The sequence below is a fragment of the Leptinotarsa decemlineata genome, unplaced genomic scaffold (genome assembly GCF_025532065.1).
Source record: "Leptinotarsa decemlineata unplaced genomic scaffold, Ldec_3_MD MMD2_tig00026336_RagTag_RagTag, whole genome shotgun sequence".
Taxonomy (NCBI): domain Eukaryota; kingdom Metazoa; phylum Arthropoda; class Insecta; order Coleoptera; family Chrysomelidae; genus Leptinotarsa; species Leptinotarsa decemlineata.
In genome coordinates this window covers 13,360,004-13,373,280 of record NW_027412692.1, presented here as the reverse complement: position 1 = coordinate 13,373,280, position 13,277 = coordinate 13,360,004, and the positions used below count along the sequence as shown (strand labels likewise).

The 13,277-nt window shown below is 34.5% G+C and overlaps 1 protein-coding gene and 1 long non-coding RNA gene across 2 annotated transcripts in view; one reads left to right on the top strand and one right to left on the bottom strand.

Moving 5' to 3' along the window:
- lilli (AF4/FMR2 family member lilliputian) overlaps positions 1-13,277 on the bottom strand; it is a 284,128-nt gene that overhangs the window by 79,871 nt on the left and 190,980 nt on the right.
- LOC111504014 (uncharacterized) lies at positions 10,072-12,708 on the top strand. The gene is made up of 2 exons (XR_012467441.1): positions 10,072-10,276; positions 11,768-12,708. It is a non-coding gene; the product is annotated as an uncharacterized lncRNA (long non-coding RNA).

Here is a 13,277-nt window from a genome sequence, read left to right as displayed (position 1 = left end):
AAAGTTTATGAATCAATAGCTCATGATTGACTTTGTGGAAAGCTCTAAAGAAATCGCTTTCTGCAAAAGATTTTCATTTAATGTTCACATTATACTGAGGAGAGCACAAGTTATACTTTCGAATAAATAATGTATGTACATTTATCATGTGAACATTATCACTTGATGATCAGCTATAAACGTTCGGTCATAACATGCATCGCTATTCATTAGATTAAAGTTCATTCGTCATTTTTTAATCCACCAGGAAGGTAAATCAATTCCACTCATTGCCTTTTATAGTCCCGCGGTTTCAAGGAAATGTTCTAACTTGAATCAAAGTATATTTCATGCTGAGCTAACGATGCTAAGAGGTAATTACGAACTGAAATTAATGTTTAATTATCTATTATACAATATTATATTGCGAATTACATTGGCAAGTCGTAACGGTATATTTATTTGTTGGGTGAGGAATCGATTTTTTGGGTAAATTCAATTATAATCAACTGGAGAAGAAACTCTTTTTTGGAACCCACATTCAACTATTTTAAACGAACTTTCTAGAGATATGAGAATACCAGCTTCCTGATATAAGTCTCATTATTTGGGTTTCTTTAATTTTTGGATATTTATCAATACTGCAGGATTCGCAGTAGAGTTAGTCCATGAGCTTAGATTCGTTCATTCGAACTAGAAAGTTTTTGTTGTCACGTTTAGTAGTCACCTTGACGGTTATAAGTTTGTTGAATTGACATTTAATACGAATTGGATGTCAAATTCTCACTTGATAGTGTGTGGGATATAACCTTTTTATTTAATTGTAGGTTTATGAAGGGATGTTTTGAAGAGTTTCTGATTTTGTAGTGTAACTAACGTCTAAGCCTTCCCAAATAAGTTTTCATGATTTCTTTTTTATGGAGATTCATCAACTTTATTTATCCTACTTCCTAAAGCAAATACTAGAGCAGGCATCCCAGGAAAAATGTCTTCAATGTATACTAGCTTTTGAATTCTCAGTAGACATTATCAAAGTCAATACTAGAATTTATCTCCGTTTTTATATTATCATAGGTGGGCGTGGCTTACTTCGCTGGTTTAATAATGTCGACCGCAGTAGTAGACGAAACGTCACTGCTAAAAACCCGAGAAATAGCTTTCACGCAGTTATCTACCACCGTGAAAGGTCACAGTCATTCTTATTTTTTGTTTGGATTCATATTAAAGTTGTATTATGGGGATTCAAGTGTTAGAACATTATGGGTAATCGCTCAAGTGGAGTATTTGTTCACATTTTGCATGAGTAAGTAACAATTAGGTTCTAAGAAAACCATGCTTGCTGTTGAAATATTTCGCGCGGGCGATCGATTGCACTATTGCCAACTATACTCGTAAGCAACCCAAAGTGATTAAAATTCCCGACTTTTCGTTATTAGTCACTGGGTTTATTATTATATCGACGAGTTGGCGAGATGGTAATCATGTCGGCAGCGGCCAACAATCGGAAGATTAAATTATTTAGCGTTTAATTAGTTCGTTATCACTTGACGAGATACCAAAATAGTTGGATAAGGTGTAAATATATCATGAGTCTGGACACGTCCGATTTTAGTGACTGAACGTGGTGAGACAATCGTGTAAAAGCACACAGCCATGAATCAGGGGTCCTACACTGTCAAATGAAGAGCTAGAAAATTTTTCATTTCATTTGGATATTATGAACGAAATCACAAGGAGTCAGACTTGGAAAAATAATAAGAAATAATGTGCTGCCTGGTGATGAATGAAACGCGTATCTCTGAATCATTTTCAGACAGTAAGTGAATTAAAATGTGATACATTTGAAGATAATCAAAGAAAACCATGGCAAAACCTGGGAAGCAACCAAAACATTGACGACAGCCGTCAAAACCTACATTCCTATATTAGGAATAAATCACTTTTTATCATACTGAATAAATCTATTTTATTGTGCAGCGTAGATAACAAATTCATCAATGGAATGATTTAATGCTCTCGAGGTTTCATGTAGAGAACTACAGACACAACGTTCAACTAAACGTGATGATCTTTGAAACAACTCTTTTTCCCATTACAAAGCAATTTCGACATCGTGATTACTCGTGATTCAGTAAAAAACATCTGCATCGTGTGAAACGAGAAAAACGGAAAACATTTCGAGGTTAATTGATTCTTTTGATTGGCAATTTAATGTTTCTTCTGTCCATTCGATTTCTGAATAGTTTATATTCCACGTTTCGATGAGAAAATCCAGTTGTAAAATAAGGTTCTTTGTTGTGAATCTAAAGAGAACAGGGATGTCTACAAAATTTTTGTTTCTATTCAGTTTTAGGTCTTTAGTACGAGTATCTTTGATACTAACGCAGCGAGTTACAAAATAGCTGGATACCTTTCTGTGTATATTAATTAACATTGCAATTCTTTTCCTTACTTCCTTTATTCGTCTATTGGCCCTCTCTATTTGCTTGAAACGGAAACGTGAGTCTCGACAACCAAGTCAGCGTCATCAGGAGATGATTTTTAAAATAATAACAATAAGAATAATAATAAATGTCTTTATTGTTTACAACTAATAAGGTTCAACAGTTAATGAATAGTACGGACAAAATATGAATAAGTTGGAAACAAAAGGCGAAGTTCAATTTCTATAACGATATATCGTGATTTCAGAAAAAAAAATCAGTATTTGGTACTAATAGAGAAGGGCCAATCACTTCGAAAGAATATGAATCAACCTGCTTGATTTAAGGTACCCGAAAACATATGAAACTACACAGTGTTACATGTTATCTTAAGTATGAATTACGGTATGAAATAACTTCTACGTAAATTATGTTCGACTTTGGACATCTTTGGAAATTCATTTCATGAAGATCCTGGTCCCCGAATGAAAAAGTTCTTAAAATGGCTTGTGATATATACCGATCTACGGGGGGAATCAAGTGATCGAAGGCAGCAGAACACTTTCAGTCTTTCGATGTTCCTTACTATCAAAGTTTCTTGTAATGTTGGGGTCTATGTTCGGATAGCTCTGTTCCGGATAGGATTTAGTAGAATCAGGGTATGCTTATTATCTACGTATAAGTGAGTATTTCACAGAAATCTCAATTTAAGCTTCAAACAGCGACAATAGTTGTTGAGGTTTTTGTACAACTTTCAATTTCGAAATAATGTTCTTTGTTTCTCAGAAGTTAACTCCTCTATTCCGACATATTGCTGGAATAGTAATGTTCGCAATTTCATACCCAACAAATTAATCGTAGTAGCCAGTATTATTCTGTGGAATTCTGACAGTTATTTTCTCAGAAAAAAAATGGTTTAGTGTTTTCAGCAATGAATTCTATATGGGAACAAGCTAAAATTTCCCTCAGATCCTTAATTAAGACATAAAATTCCTTGTCGGCGAAGATGAGCAAAAAAAATGTAATGTAGTTAGAAAAACAAGCCTATTCTCTTCCGATGAGTTACTGATGTATACAAAAATAGAGTTGGAGGCCATATAATTCCCTGGGGAACACCAGTCTCTCACAAGAGAGACTAACCATTGATAGGAATATCTTTGAGAAAGTTTATCATAAACTCCCGTACCGTAGTACAAGTTAAAATGTTTCGGAATATGAAGCAAAACAACCTGCAGCTATTATCGATCAAGGAATTGAAGCATTGCAAAAAGTAAAGAATATGTTAACTTACAGCTTTCTTCATTATCTTTGACGTCACTAATAATGTATAGTTATTTGGGAAGTTTTTTCTTTTTTTGAGTCAAGGCAGAGCTCTTCGAGTCTTTGAACAATAAAAATATACCTGCTATACGAGGATGGTCCTAGAAGTATCCTGCCTAACAAAGAAAACACAAACAATTTGGGAAAAAATGTATTTTTTATTCAACGTAATCTCCGTGCAGCTCTGTACACTTTTCCCAGCGACGTTCGATAAATTAAATACCGTGTTTATAATAAGAACTGTCTTGATCCTCAAAATAGCCATTAAATGCCGACGATAACCAATTTTCTCCGAAACGTTTGCTTTTGATGGCGGACAAACAAATACTAAACCAGCGTCTTCAAACTTGAAACATATAAAATTTATAGATTGTGTACTTCCTGATACAGTGGGTGATATTTTTCAAACAACTAACGCCATCTCTAGGTCAGGCCGGGTACTTTGGGACCACCACTCTCGTAGTATATCTCTCGTGCTTGAACTATTTGCTTAAAGCTTTGTAGATATAATGTATTTACATAGAGAATAATCTCTCCCATATAAAAATTGAAAATTATTGTGGAAAACAAAGATTTTGTAAATTGTTCACTCGGACTAGTTATCTGAGGTTCTAAATTGAATATATCTCTGTAATTTATGTTATTTCTGTAAACGCCGAGTTAATTATACAAATAACAACCTGCCTCAGATTATGCTTCAAGGTTATTTCAAAGGTTATCCGCAATACCAGCTCAGCAAGTTTCGATAAGATACTAGTTTAAGTTATTTCAAATTAATGAACTTATGGATTCTCAAACGAACGTACTATATTAGAACAAGTAGGGTATGTATCCACTTCGGGAGATGAAAGGTTATGGTTCAACTGTTGTTGCTGTTGGCAATAAAAAATTAAAATAATGGTAATTTGGTGTCGCCAAGCAACACCATCTGAAAGGTCAATTCGGGTCAAGAGCTCGTTTCCCTCAAAAGACCATTACTGTACATATTGTACGGTTTCAAATAGCATTAAAAAAAACAGTAGCTTTACAGGTATATAAAAAAGAAACGGGAAATTCCAGAGAAACTTTCATGTGGCATATTTCAAGTAAGAGACGTGCCTAACACGAAGTTTGCCGTTTTTATCGTTAAATTTTAATGGTGTGAACAAAACATTTTTGTTTGATTCAGATTTCAACTGGAAATAATTATTGTAGGCAGTGAAATGATAGTTGATCTAGTTTGTTGATTAGAAGTAAATATTTTAGATTAAATCAATTAAGAATTACGCATTCATTTTTTACATTTTCTAAAATATTTGCTGTAAGAAAAGTCTATTTCAGATATTACAAAAAACAATTTTTCTTCTTCTTTCTCTTTCAAATGTAACTACCAAAAGATGGTTTATTTCATAAATACTCATATGATATTTCATTCTTTAGGAAAAGCTTCTGCCCGTTTGACCAATATGAAGTTTGGGGCAAGAACAGACAACTTATATACTCCTGATCTACTCGACACATAATTCTTTGTCACATTCCTATCAGAATAGATCAGCAGCACTCAAAAGGATGCTTCAAACACTAGTTGCGTTCAATATTATCTTATGTAACACGTTATTGGCAATCTCTAAGGAGTTATAGAAGGTACAAGTCCTAAGAGCGTCAAAAACTTCAACAATATTTTCTCCTATCTTCCAGTATCTGAAAGTTCACATTGACGAAACACCCCAAAGGTCAAAAAGTACTTTACTAAATGGGTCATATGTATTTCCCTCTGAAGGAAAACATCCTCCGAGATTTCCACAACGGATTGCCTGTTTAATACAATAGACGGTTTATATGTGGGCGCTTTTATTCGATAAATCACTTTAGGAAGTTGTAGGAGGTGAACCGAGAAACAAAGAAAGGTATCGAAGATAAAATCGTATCTTATCAGCTGAAATAAGTAAATACGATTCGTGTGTAGTGAATTAAGCGGACCATTAGAGCTGTATCCGTCGAGTTTATATCATGCAAATCAAAGAAAATTATAGATAGCTGTCTGCCTGAGAACTGAGATGAAACCTCGAAGAGAGAGAAGAATTTTTAAGGTCGTTTTTAATTTGTTTATACAATTAAATGTGGAGAAGAACTTGACATGATGATTTGATGTTCAATTTCAACAAGGTTAGGTTACAAATGGACCTTACGGGTCAAAGTGGTGAGATAAAAACAGCACTCCGTCACCATTTGCCGTAACATTTCATGTGTGTTACGTTACGGGCATTGTGTTACAAATTGAAAAGCGCCGTACAGTTCAAGGTGGTACGGTTAAAGCTGCCGTAAAGCTCCACTAGCCGTAACTTATTTACAGTTGCGTTACAGGAGTTTGGTTACTGATGCGGGTATGCGTATCAAAGTGGTACGGATAAAGTTTCTTCTAGCCGTAAAGTAACGTGCTCGTGGTAATCTTACGTCCCGTTTATTACAAATGGATAAAAGCCTTACGGGTCGAAATGTTGAGAAGAAAAATAGTACTCCGTCACCATTTGTCGTAGCGTAACGTGTATCCGGTTACGTTACAGGTGTTTAGTTACAAATGAATATCTACCTCACAGGTATGCGTATCAAAGTGACACTAGTAACGTAACTGGTTCATGGTTACGTTACGATCCACTAGCCGTAATGGGTTTACGCTTACACTACGGTATAATTGTTACAAATGAATATACGCTTCACGGATCAAAGTGATGAGACAAAAATTAAAGAGTACTTTGTCACCACTAGCCGAAACGTAACGTGTTCGTGGTTACGTTACGGCCCATTTGTTATAAATGGATGAGAGCCTTACGGATCAAAGTGGTGAGGATAAAAACAGTACTACTTCTCCAGCAGTAGTCGTAACGTAACATTTTTACGTTCAGTAACAGATGGAAAAGCGCGTTAAGAGTGTGCATGTGAATATGGTATGAATAAAATGTGACATCGCTTGTGATATTGCTTTATTCGATTGTCCTAGGACTTGTAAACAGATGGGCGGATTATGAACTGGTAGGTACACTGATAAAATTGATTTGGAAATGCTAATCACGGAATATTGTAAATTTCAGTTTTGAATATCGCAATAGAATATTCCTGGAATTATTTTCGAGTTACCAGTTTTGGAAATTAGTCTGAAATTTCAACCGCTTGTAGTCCCGAACAAGTGTTTGCAAAATAATTCATTAAAAATCTGTGAAATGCCACATTTCCGTCTTCGCAATCGCCAATTATACCCTTCTAATGACCGATATCTCATCTGAAATGCAAGTCATCGCATAGAATTTCCACGGGTTCGAATTCAGCATATGTGAGATAGCATCGACCGACCCTTCAATACACACGAAAACCCATTGTTTGAGTTACAGGAAGTGTTAAGGTCTGATATTACCGTGACGGTGGTCACGAATCGACATCGGATTACACGTGTATATCGTGGCCAGATCGTCCTACCATTCAGTGCAAATTAACAGTTACCGGCCGACCATTTGTAACCTCGGCTTTACGTGCGTTTATGGCTTCGGCGTGTCAAAATCTATCTATAGACAGATCATCGAAGATGACTTCCTGAAAAAAATTCCTGAATTGATTTCGTGTCTATTCAATCCCCACTTTTATTTGAATCTATTGGTCGTAGTAGGCCCAATGTCAAGTGCACCTATCTGAACTATAGCTATAGCCTATAATTTGAGGATATTTTAGATGGGCTGGAAAGTTCGTTGGCTATAACACACAGTCAACCCCAAATTTCAAAAGACACGTGTACAAGTTTCACAGCTGCCGGACTATTAGTTTATGGGATGCACAGTTGCTACACAAAATACAACCTTTTATTTGCAAGATATTTGATATTTATTACCTAGATATCTGTACTCTTGATTACTTTATCAGTAGCTGGCCTACCATGACATAAAAATTATCTATTTTAGGCCTTCGTATAACCGGGAAAACAACAGCGATATTTATTCGATACGTTAATCAAATGCGATGTTCGAGAGAAAATAATATAATATTCAAGATAAGATGTTCATTATCTCAATTCAAACGCTTTATCAGTTATTAACGTTTAATCCGGAATTTTTTCATCTTCCTGTGCTAGAAAATCATAGTGTTGTGAATAATCCCCTGAAAAAAATAACGTCGGCCACCGCTGGTCGTCGTAAACCAATTGTGACGTAGCCAAGTGCGTTTCGCGATCGTTCTAAATGTCGCGTCGCCTCGAGAGACTTCTAGCGACTTCCCTATTGGATATGGCTTCGAGAGACTTCCATTACCATATATAAACACTAACAATACCCAGACCGAAGAATTCTAGTTGAAAGTGCGGTAGTAAGGGATCTAATGAAGCGATAGACATTTGATGTTTTAGTTGAAGTGTTTATCGTGTATTGTCAGTGTAGCAGTGAAATAAATTCAAGTTGGATTGTACAGTGCAGTGTATTTTCAAACTCAAGGGGAAAACGTAACAATATGATATAATGGAACTAAATTGCATTTACATAGTTATGACATCAAAGTCCGAGTCGAAATCCAATACATGCAACAATGAAGTTCGACGTTTCAAATTCTCTTCTCTCAGAATGACTTCTGATCCTCTCTGAAAATAAGTAAATCAGAAGTATCATAAATCAGGAGATAAAATATTTCGAAACGCATTATAACTTATTCTCAGATCGTCTTACTGGATGTTTTTCTTGGAAAACAAGAATAAGAATCACGGTTGACACGATTTTGAGGCTTCTGCCACAAAGCCAACCTATTATATTTTCTCTAAAAATCCAACACTTATTATGTGAAGCCATATATGGAAAACTTACAACTCAATATGGGAAATTATATTTTAAAATGTATGCTCGCTGAATACCTGGGCTTTTCAGATTTATAAAAGTCTTATTATTTAGTAGTAATTCGCTTCTGGATTACTCGATATCTTGTCATTTTTGAGAAAAAAGTTATTTTCTACATCGAGGTGATAAAATGCAGAAATACGTGGAATCTACACATCAGAAATATTTCACCCAAATAACGCCTTCAATATATATTTCGCCGATTAAAGAAAAACTATACAATCAACATTCAATAAATTATTACTTGTGAAATATTCAAAACATAGTTTTATAAATTGATATCTGGAACGAGTGCAGATGAATCAACAAAATTGATATGTTCTGCTGAAACGTTCGTACTTTAACATTGAAAAGAAAAAATTGATAAAATTTGATTTTATTATTCATTTACCATACTTTCCATTTTTGTAGTACGATTTGCGTTTGACCTCAAATTTCTTTCCGGCAAGCATTTTCTTGAGGTTTGACAATATGAAAAAGTTGTTGGGAACTAGATCTGAAGAATACGGTGGATGCGGAAACAAAGTACAAAGTCCGAATAATGTGTCCGTTAGGATTAACTAATAATCATATAAATTCAATGCTAGTAGCGCCATCTGTGTGTTCGTCTACGAACTTTTCAAACAAATATAAGCTTTCAGCTATTCTCTTTAGCCCAAACCAATACATCTTGAGGTAACAGTTACCGGCCAGTTGAAGAAACCTCTTTTATTTTGTCAAGCTTTCGAAAATTTTTTTGCCTTTTTCGGAAAAACTAAATGAAGATGTTGTAAAGGTATAAGGTATAAACATTATAAATTGTACTCACCTACCTTGAGATAAATGAAGAAATTAATGGAGAAAAAACGAAATACATTCAGTAATGACATCATTCATTAATTAACATACGAGTATGATCGTTGCACTTCAAGTTTTTTGTTTTTATTTATGCTATTTTATTCGGTCATGAGTGAGCAGCATTTATTCCAATACATATTGGCTGGTTCAATAAAAAAATAGCCAGCAAATTTTTAATAATTTTGTCTATATATTTTGTTCAACATAATCATTCAAGGGAAAATTCTAACATTCCTAATATTTGTAACGTCTAAATTTTAAGTATAGCGGGAAGTTGTGTTGCCCCAAGTCTTTGTCTTTTTTGCCTATAAACTAGCAATAGCAATATTGTAAACAGAATAAAATCACGAATTTTGAAGTTTGGTTTCGTCACTGACCGCCTTGGATTCACTGGCGAAATATTTTGAACAAGACAACTGAATCTGAACACTCAAAATCGATACGCAAGTCAAGGGTTTAATATAACTCAGAAAAAGAGAGAAATTATTAAATGAACAAACATGTACCATCTACACATGAGTCAAACTTTTTTTATGAATTCTGAATAAAGGAAAAAACTATCGTGTCACTAAACAGGCAACACCATTACGCGCCAGGTTGATGTATGTCAAATGGAATGTTTCGCCAAATCGATATTTTGCCATTATCTCAGCTGGCATCATCAAAACTTTTTGTTACTGTTCCTACAGGTTTCCATCACGAAGCAGGAGCAGGCAAATCTTTTTCATTGCCAACATGGTAATAACTAATCAACTAAGATGAAATGATGCGAATCCTAATCTGTGATAAAGATCTTGATTGAATTAGATGTTCGACAAAATTCCCAGATTAATCAACTTCATAAAAAGATGATTCACTGCCAAGGGTAACAAGGTAAACTGAACAAGGTATTTTAATCCGGTTTGAAAGTTGCGTGTGATTGTTGGCGTACTTTTGAGTAACACCGTGAACAGGAGATGAAATTTGCTTGGTAGGTACGATCATAGCTAATTTACAACAGCGTTTTTCCAAATGAATCTACTGCAGATTAAATTCAACGTTTATAGCCAGTTTTTGCATGGTAAATAATACAACGGAAAAGAGGTGAATAAATATAGAAAACAAAATGAGCTATCAGCTCAGGAAAATTCATAGATAGAACCAATAATCGAGAAAATGAGTAACAATTACGATGGTATGGCATAGAAACCCAGCGAAATGTAGAAGGACAAAAATACATTCAGAGAAACATGTCTGATTTCTCATAATTGGCAATAAAAAAATCTCTCATACCTGTCGATTTTTATTTTGAGGATGATATCTTATAGGCATCGGTTTTCTCTTTCTCCATCTTTATACAAAAAATGTGGTAAACTTCCAAATAACAGAGAAGTGAAAAGCCAAAACTTTTCTTTCCCAAAAACTAATTTCTCCAAAAAACATACGCTGTTGAACTGATTTTTACCTTTAATCCCAATAATAATTCCTCATTTGAAAAATTGTTGATTTTTTTTTCAATATTTCTTATTTTTTTTAACTTGATGCACCAGATCTACAAAAACGTTCCAAAGAAAAAGTAACAAAAAAGCAATGGCATTTTTGTATTTAGTAGGATGTTTATTGCATTACTTATTTGTTTACAATAATTCACATGCTGCGTTACATAATTTTGTGTTAATATTCAACAAATTTCACCACTTCCTCACTTGTTTTCGTCGGCATTTGAATGCCGTTCTAACTGTTAAACCAGTGAAGTGGCTCGCAACGTGGCCCGATTTAGGTCTGTTGGATTTGTTTGTGAACTCAGAAGACTACATACAATTCATAAAACTCAATCAGAAACTGTAGATGATTTATGTAAACGTATTAATATGAATCATTCCATAACAAACCAACACAGTCCATTAAAAATTTAATTTTCCTATCTCACATTTTTATGTAACTTGACTTGCCCATTTTATAGGGTATTAAAAAAAATATCAAATTTGCAAAAAAAAATAATTTGTTTCTCAAACAACAAAGCATTACCAAAATATCAGAAATGGTCTACTTCATCGTCAAAAGTATGCAAAATTTTTAAATGTAGTAGGTTCTGAGTGAAGAGAGGAATTGATCTTCGAAAATAATTTCTTTGCACTCAACCTGTTCCAAGTCCATTACAAGATCATTTGCCGTTGACTGTGGAGAAAAGTAGTGTCATATAGCTTAAATATTGAAGTCTTCAAGTTGGTGGTACAGTTTACAAAAATACAAAAGTTTTTCAATATTCTGTTGAACAAACATAATTTTATATGGATGTTTCTGAGAACAAGTTAATAATAATGACAATATATTCATTGCACATCAGTAACCAAACAGAAATAATTACAATTTTTCTTTGTTTAGATGTGACCCAATGAGAGACGGCATCCAGCGCCATGAAGGTACGAGAATAAAGCGACTGTCAGCAAGAAACAAATGGATTACATGGTAGAGAGAAGAGGAAAAAGAAAAAAAGGAGAGAGTGGATTATGGTTGATTATTCCAGACTCAAATTGTCGATACAACCCGTTCATGTGGATTTACTGCGTGAAGAAAAGGGATTGCTGAAGGAAAAGCATCTGTTTTTCCTTCAGCAATCTGAAGAAACATGCATTTTGATGAATTTATTTTGAAATTACAGGTCAAAACATTGCAGCTGTGCTTTAGAAAAAATTTCGTATTTTCTCACCAAAATGGAATTACAAAGTAGCATTTCAAAAAAGCACTGCTTTCAAAAACCAGAACAATGATCTACTCATCTCCTAAAGACGCCAAGTTGGAGAAACGCGCCTTAAGAGGAGTTTTGCAGTTCTGGTTAGTTGGTTGTTGCCTACCCTGTACAGAAGAAAAAATCAACTTCCACGCCATTGAACGGACACCGTTGTTATGTACCACGTGTAACACCGTTCGATAAATCAACTGGAAGTGCGCCTACAATTAACCCACCGAAGTTTGGACTGAAAAGGATCAATTTTAATCTGGGCACAGGGAGGATTTCATTATGAAGGCACCCGCCGAGATCCGGGAAGCTTATTTACTATTTAATGTAATCATTCCAGAAACTACGTATATACACCATACTCCTTACAGTTTGTAATTAATAATAGTGAATTAATGAGCAGAGCTGTGATACCTCAGCCGAAAAACTGACCAAATTATGGAAATCGCAGTATTTTTCAAAAGTATACGAAGATAAAGAAGTTCCTAGGCTAACATGTGCAGATATTTATTTTTAAATTTGATTTCATTATTTAATATAGTTGCCTTTGAGGGAGAGGCAACGATTATAGCGGCCATATACTTTTTCTATACTATCTTTTACACCCTGTATATTAGCTTCACCTGTATGTATGTATGCTTGTTTGTTTGTAACTTTCAAACTTCATCAACCCTAAATTCTCTTGAGTTCTGAGAACAGGAAAAAGTCGCTAGGGCCAGATCTGGAGAATATGGTGTATGCGGAAGTAATTCTGAGCCCAATTAATTAATCCAACTAGCATGAAAGTTCTGAAAGACATCATTAGCATGCTATCTATTTTGTCTAACATTGTAGAAAAAGATACTCAAATTCGGATTGAGGAATACATGGAAGACGCAGAATATGACCCAGATTTTTCTCTGATACTTTCATATGGGTAATTATCAAGAAAAATATTTCGAAATTTTGTCAATGAAGTCTGTTGTGAATAAGATCGGGGATTCCAGTGGGCTTCATTCTTGAACCTTTGCTATTTTTCATGTACCCATTTTTCCAATAACATATTGCGAAACAAATCCACTGTAAAGGTTGAACACCATACCTTAAGTCGATTGTTGAGAGAGGTGTAGGAATAATTAAGGGATACAAGATATAAAACACTTTTTCAAGAACTAT